Source organism: Suricata suricatta, chromosome 10, assembly GCF_006229205.1.
Source record: "Suricata suricatta isolate VVHF042 chromosome 10, meerkat_22Aug2017_6uvM2_HiC, whole genome shotgun sequence".
Lineage (NCBI taxonomy): Eukaryota > Metazoa > Chordata > Mammalia > Carnivora > Herpestidae > Suricata > Suricata suricatta.
The window spans coordinates 120,490,934-120,498,675 of NC_043709.1; the positions used below are offsets into that span (position 1 = coordinate 120,490,934).

Here is a 7,742-nt window from a genome sequence, read left to right on the forward strand (position 1 = left end):
CGACGCCGCCGCGCCGCCCCCTCCGCGCGAGGGGCGACGGCGGAGCGCGCGGGCCTCGGCTTCCAGAGGTGGCTGCCGCGTCCCTGCCCCTGGAAAGGGACGGGCGGGGACGGCGGTCGGCGGTCGCTCCCCCCTCCTCCGCGGCCGCGTCGCTGCGAGAGTATCTGGAGACTTCATCTTAGCGACGCAGTGGAAACAAAGATGACGGTGTTTTGCCCTGTGGCGTGGAGCGGCCCGCCCGCCGCTATTGTCTGGCTGCCTGACGGGAGCAGCAGCTCTATTTTTCTTACTCCGAACGTGGTTATTCGGCGGCAGCAGAGGGACTTACAAGGAGGCTTTGTCTGCAGTAAAAGAGCTGTTGCGAAACTGCCCCTCCTGAATGGCCGCCCGGCCGCCTTCGGCGGGGACCGCTGGCAATTTTTTTTCCCATATCAGTTAAAGCAAGGAAAAATCTGCATTTTCCTCCCCACCTTTTTCATTTCGAATTGGAGCCCGAGTGTCGGCCGCGGGAAAGAGCTGCCACCCGCCTCAACTTACTTGATCTTTCATATTTTATTCTTTAGCGACTCTGATTTATTATATTTTTTAATGTAATCCAGTGCTTTGTGAATCCTCAGACGTCCTCTGCTCTCTCAGAAATAAGTGAATTCGAAAGCTGCGGAGGTGGGCGATGCTCACACGGACAGACGGAGAGTTTGTTTTGTTGAATCCACCCGAGTGCCTCCGACCAGAAAGAGCCCAGGGTGAGGGTGTAGAGCTGGGGGGGAACAGGGCTGTGGGAGGTTAAAGGTTTGTTTTTTGTTTTTTGAGCCCATAATTGTGTGATTTTTATGAACATCCAGTGAAAATGCCAGGTGGGAGAAGGCGAGAGGCAACTGGACCCAAGAAAGGGATTTCCAGTCAGCAACCTGACTGACAAAAGAGGGAAGTAGAAAATTTTTCTGATTGCACCAAAAATTTACAACTTCTGCTTATCTCTCATACTCCCCTTTTTGTTCTCTTCAGAAAATTTACAACCACCTGATAATGTGTGTTTCACATATTTATTGGGTTCTTGCCCCACTTGATACAAACCCACCAGAGCTTGCTGTGTCCTGTTGTTCCCTGGAGCCTAGGCCAGTACCTGGCAAAGTACTGGAGGCTTTGTGAACATTTACTGAAATCGGTGATTGAGAAACACGCGACACAGTATTTAAAGACATCGTGAGAGAAACACAAAACCAGAAGCCGCATGACACAAGGAAGACGGAGCTCTTCAAACTGGCTCTTTTCATCGTGGAAAAATAATAGATAAGGACGGCCAAAATAGAGTCACACCACCTTTCCATTTTGCGAAGAATAAGAAAATAAATGAGCTTGCACTTCCAGGATGCTTTCCCTTCGTTCTAGAGTGGGGTTGTCTGCGTGAGGTGAGCCTACCAAAATCTGTGCGGAAAATGGAAGTGCTTTCTTACTGTTCCTATGTAATAACCCTCGGCACATGCTCACCCATCGGATGAGGAAGACACGGGGCTTTGGGACGTTCAGAACACAAGATCTAGGTCAATGTTCCATCGATATTTTTCTGTTCTGGAGTCTCTAGGTCATGTCCAGCACATGTCTGGGGAATGTGTTTCACCTGAAAATTAAATCCTTTTTTATACCTGCACATCCTATTTATGCTTGAACTAAATTCTTTTTATACCTGAACATCCTTTCAAAAATGGCCCCCCAGACTGCTGATTCATAAATGATGGGTTATGTTGGAAGGAAATAAACATGGGAGTGCTTGCGAGTGAAGAAAATAGCCCGTTCCTTGAAGGAAGTAGACTGTCTCAACCTCCTTTCTTTGAATTTTTTTAATGTTTTATTTATTTTTGAGAGAGAGAGAGAGAGAGAGGCAGCGTGAGAAGAGGAGGGTCAGAGAGAGAGAGAGGAAGGCACAGAATTTGAAGACGGGCTCCAGGCTCTGAGCTAGGTGTCAGCACGGAGCCCTACTCGGGGCTTGAACCCATGAACTGTGAGATCATGACCTGAGCCAAAGCCAGATGCTTAACCGACTGAGCCACCCAGGTGCCCTCAACCTCCTTTCTTTGGAACTTTCATTAGGAAAGGACCACACCTTGGCTAGGAAAGTTTATAATATCCGCCAGAGAATAGCTGACAGGTTGGAGAGTTCTTCATAAAAAGTAAGCTTAAGATCATATATGTCAGTGCCTCAGTCAGCAAGTAATCAGGGCATCCTGGTATGCAAGACTGGAGATATCCTGGAAGATCATTTGTACATTCATTCAATAAGTATATTTATTGCATATTATGTATCAGGCATTGTTCCAGATACTCTAGATATAGCAGTGGGGGAAAAACAGACAAAATTCTCTCTCCTGTTGTATATTATTCCACTTCCAAGCCCCTTACATCCTTTTGCCACATCTTTAAAAAATCAAGTCCTTTTAAAAACCTAACTTTTGCCCCCCCCCAAATAAATTTCTCACATTGTCTTTTTATGGCTATAATTTTTAAAAGTTTAAAAATGACTTTCCTGGATTCCTTCAGTTGGCTATTATATACGTGAAGGTCATTACTATCCAGTCAGCTTTCACCCTTCTGTGAGATTATTTCCTTCACCTGACCACAGCAGTCTTATGGTAGCATATAGTAAAACATGATGTGGAGAATAGCAATATTAAAAAATTTTAAAACACAGCCTTTCCTTTCCCAGATTTTATTTTTTAAGTAGTAAACTGAATGTTGATATAGAGACTCAGAACATGAATGTACAACAAGGTGCTAGTGCATAACGGAGTACCAGAGGGAATTTCAAGCCTGTATTATCATAGTTGTACTAACTCTGCTCTTTTCCACTAATGTTCTCTAAATGTTTTTCCTTTCATTCAGGCTAAAATGCTTGCTGGCCCAAATGTTCCCTGAAGACTACGGCTTAACAGCTATGGTCTACCCCATTTTACATTTAAATGTATCCTAGTTCAAACACGCTGAAATATTCTCAACTATCCTAGATTTCTGCTCATTCTCTTCAGCCTAAACTGAGGACGCCGGACCTCCTCTCTGTCCTCCCCATCTTTCTTCATCTTCCTCCACTGGCTGCTCAAACCTAGGGGTTAGAACTGTATTCTCCAACATGCTAGTGACTCTCAACCCTGGTTAGCATGGTAGAATCATCTGGGAGACTTTAAAAAGTACTGATTTCTCATTGACCAATGAGTTAGACTCAGTGGAGGGAGAGTTCCAACACTTGCATTTTTATAAAGCTCTCAGGATATGTGAATGAAAGCCAGTCTGAGAAATAGTATCTAAGCTCAAGTATCTAAGGCAGTGATTCTCAAACTGTCACACTTCAGAGTCACCTGCAAGGGCTTGTTAAAACACAGATTGCTAGGTCCTACACCCTGACTTTCGGATCCAGTAGATTAGGGGGAAGGCCCAAGGATTAGCACTTCTAACAAGGGCACAGGTGATGCCGCTGCTTCTGATACAGCCCCCAAAACAAGGGCACTGTGAAAGAAGAAAAGAAAAAATAAGGGAGATGGAATTTATTTCAAACAAAGCTTCGACGTTAACTCTCATGGTTCAAATCAGAAACTTTGGGGGCTTCTTTGCCTTTATTTTACGGTTTATATGATTTTTTATTTAGAATTGTATTGGGGGAGAGAGATGGGACTCCTTTAATTTTTTCGTTGCTAGGGGTGGCTTCTAAATGTCTTAAACCTTACAGTTAAATCCCCCACAAACCAATACATCTCTTCCCATAAACCTTGCCTTTCCCCCTTCCATGAGAATGCTTCCTTCACCAGATTTTTGCCTGACAAGTCATGGTGGCCCACAACAGAACATTATATGAAGAATAGCAAAGTAACACACACACACACAGGCACAGCTCTCATTTCTCCTGGCAAAAAAATGTAAGGCAGAATGAGTGTTGATTTGGTCTTCCAGGTGATAGGTAGGTGACTGTATCTTGCATGTTTAATCCTATGACCGAGAACGTGACACTTGGAGGGCATACAAATATGATTGCAGAGGGCCCATCAGAGTTACAGGAATGAAAAGTACTCCTGCTTTCAAATAACTTTCCCATCTGTTTTGGCAGTTTATCTTCTCTCCACCAGCCTATGAAGTATTTTACATGGTGAAAATCAGATGTAGGAAGCTTTCAAACTTGCCCTGAACCATACAGCTCATTAGGTATGAAGTGGGTGCTCTCAGCTCCTAAACTCTGCATTGCATTCTTTTCTCTAGAACATGCTGTAAATCAAATGCCAGACAGTGGATCTGAAGGGAAGAGGGAAGGAATTTGAGATTTTTTTTAACCCCGCAAAAGTAAGATCTGAAACAACAACAACAATATAACACCCTACAGCTGTCCAGCCGAAGGAAGTAACAGGGTTGTCATTTAGTTAGAATTTAGTGCAATTTATGATACTTGTTGAGAGAAGAATAATAAGAAAAGGGAGCAAGACAGCAAGATGGATGGACCTCGAGGACATTCTGCTAAGTGAAATAGGTCATGCAGAGAAAAACAAATATTGTATGCCCTCACTTATATGTGGAATCTAAAAACAAAACCAAACCCCCAAAACCCAAGTTCATAATAGAGAATAAAGTGGTAGTTGCTAGAGGTTGGGGGTAGGAGGGAAGTGGGTGAAGGGGGTCAAAAGGTACAAACTTCCAGCTGTAAAATCAGTAAGTCCTGGGATGTAATGTACAGCATGGCAACTGTAGTTAACAATACTGTATTGGTTATTTGAAACTTGCTAGAGTAAATGTTAGAAGTTTTTATCACACACACACACATACACACACACACACAAATCTGTAACTGTGTGTAGTGATGGATGTCAACTAGACTTATTATGCTGATCATTTTATTTCGCAGTACATAGCAATATCAAATCATTATGTTCTATGCCTGAAACTAATAGGAGTTGTATGTCAGTTAAAGCTCAGTTAAAAACAAGAATAAAAGGGGAGTGCTGGGTGGCTCAGTCACTTAAGCACCCAACTCTTGATTTTGGCTCAGGGTATGATTTCATGGTTTGTGGGTTTGAACCCCATGTCGGGCTCTGTGATGGCAGCATGGAGCCTGCTTGGGATTCTCTGTCTCCCTCTCTCTCTGTCCCTCCCCCATTTTCTCCCACCTGCATATATGCTCTCTCATTAACAAACATTTAAAAAAAGAAGAAAAGGGAGTGTAAGTAAGAGAAAGAAAAAAGACTTAAGGTAAAATATTTATATAGCTAGCAAATAGTCCTAGAGTCTGAAAGAAATCTGATGGACCTTTAAAGAAAACAGGGCAGAAGACTCATTATTTCCATTAACTATTGCTGTGTTACAAGCCAGCCCCCAAATTTAGTGGCCAAAACAAAGACCATTTATTTTCCCGTGATTCTTTGGCTTGAGAATTCAGTGAGGAAGGCTCTTCTCTGCTCCATGTGGTCTTGACTGGGGTATCCAACTGGTGTTGGAGGTCCAAGATGGCCTCCCACATGTCCAGTTGTCCTCCACATGCCTCTGTCTCTCTCTCTCTCCATGTGGTCTCACATAATTCAGCGGCCTCGCTCAAGCATTTTTATATGGCGGTTATCTTCCAAGGGGGTGAAAGGGACCACACAGCATTACTTTCACTCTATTCTGTTGGTCAGAGCAAGTCAGAGGGCTAGCATGGACTCAACAGATGGAAATAGATTTCACCCTTGATGGGAGAATGGTACAGGCATATCACAAAAAGGATGTGGTTATGCTGAGTGAAAGAAGCCTGACACAAAAGAGTGTGCATGATTCTTTTTATATGAAATTCTAGAAAAGGCAAACTAGAGTGACAGGAAGCCCATCGCTGGTTGTTTGGGGCTGGAGGGTGGTAACTGACAACAAAAGGGCATGAGGGAACTGTTCTGGGTGAGAGAAATGTTCTGTACCTTGATCTTGGTGATGTACACATTCGGGTATACACTCATCAAAATGTGTGCGTTTTAGTGTAATGTTAGGTAAGTTATTTTTTAAAGGGCAGGAAATAGGAAGTAGAAGAGGCTGTAGTGTATCTTCAGAACAACCTACTGTACCTGACAACTTGGATCTGAAGGAACCTTTGAAGACCATCTGGTCCATGGCTCAGCAAGGCCCACAAACAGGAACTTGCTGACTCTGCTAGTTAGTGACAAAACCAGGATTGGAACTCAGACCTCTGACCAGAGTCTTCCAACACTTGTTCCACAGCCTCTTAGAAGCTTGGGGAAAAGGATGCCCTGGGCCTCTGTTTCCCTGAGACTCACTTACATGTGAATATGTCTGGAAATGAGAGCTGGACCATGAGAGCTATCAGCATCCCTTAGCATTCTAGAAGGTTCTAGGGTCCAGTAGTCAGTGTCAAAAGTCAAGAGCAAGAGTTCTGAGAGACTATGGACAAGTTCCTATGACTATTCCATAAGTCACTGTCTAAAATAAAGGCAGATGAAGCAATATTTTTAAATAGAACCGAACACTGTGGGGAAAAAATAAAGGAGCTTTGTCACAGCATCTGTTGTCTGCGTAGTATGTTTGGGTTATCTAAGGGGATATGGTAGGAAAGGGCCAGGAGAGCTTAGTTCAGTGGAACTAAGGAAACATTATTTACATAGGTTTTTTCTAAATTAACAAACCCACCTTTTAGGCAGAGGTAAAAATTATTGCTAGCTTTCATAAAGTGCTCCATTGGAGAAGATAGACTTGAAATAATAATACATAGTATTGCAATCTATAGTAATATGCAAATGTCAAAACAGACTTAGGAAGTGAATGCAGTCCATTATCTTTAGTAGACTGTCTTTATCCAGAAACAAATGACTTTGAGCCTGTCCAAAGCGTCCCAGACATTTATCAGATGTGTTCATCCAATAATGGCCTGTATTATTAAGTAATACCCTACTGACCCCGGGCATTTATGAGAGAACTATGGACTTCCACTGTGGATGGAATCTAGGCTTCTCGCTATCATAAAGCAACTTTTGCAATTAGTTACCAAAACATTAAAAAAATGAATGATTCAGCAACAAAAGTTTTTTCAAGAGAACATCACTCTGATAGATTTCTGAAGCTTGGGGTTTTTCTTCATTTTAGTTTTGGATTATTTCCCCATTTTTTCTAATACGTATATCTTTTTTTAGGTGTTTAATTTTACTGTTTTTTATTTTCTTTTCATTCCAGTGTAGTTCACACACAATGTTGCATCCACTTCAGGTGTACGATCTAGTGACTCAACAGCTCAGTATACTACTCAGTGCCCATCATGATGAGTGTAGGTGCCTCCTCCTCACCTGTTTCACCCCGACCCCCACCCACCTCCCCCTGGTAACCATCTATTTGTTCTCTACAATTAAGAATTTGGGGGTTTTTTGGTCTCCTTTTTTCCCTCCTCCGTTCACTGCTTTGTGTCTTAAATTCCACATATAAGTGAAATGATATGGCATTTGTGTTTTTCTGACTAGCTTATTTCGCTTAGCATTATATACTCCAGCTCCATCCATGTTGTTGCCAATGGCAAGATTCTATTCTTTTTTATGGCTGAAGAACATTCTATTCTATATACACACCACATCTTCATTCTGCATTCATCTATTGATCCACACTTGGGCTGCTTCCATAATTTGGCTATTGTATTGTAGTTAATGCTGCAATAAACAGAGGAATTCATAAATCCCTTTAAATTGGTGTTTTTGTGTTTTGGGGAGTAAATACCCAGTAGTGCTATCACTGGATTATGGGTAGTT

General features: G+C 42.5%; 1 long non-coding RNA gene across 1 annotated transcript; it reads left to right on the forward strand.

The window, feature by feature from the left end:
• The first annotated feature begins 23 nt into the window (after window positions 1-23).
• LOC115304462 lies at window positions 24-1,655 on the forward strand. Its single transcript, XR_003914446.1, has 2 exons — window positions 24-743; window positions 843-1,655. It is a non-coding gene; the product is annotated as an uncharacterized LOC115304462 (long non-coding RNA).
• Window positions 1,656-7,742: the final 6,087 nt, after the last annotated feature.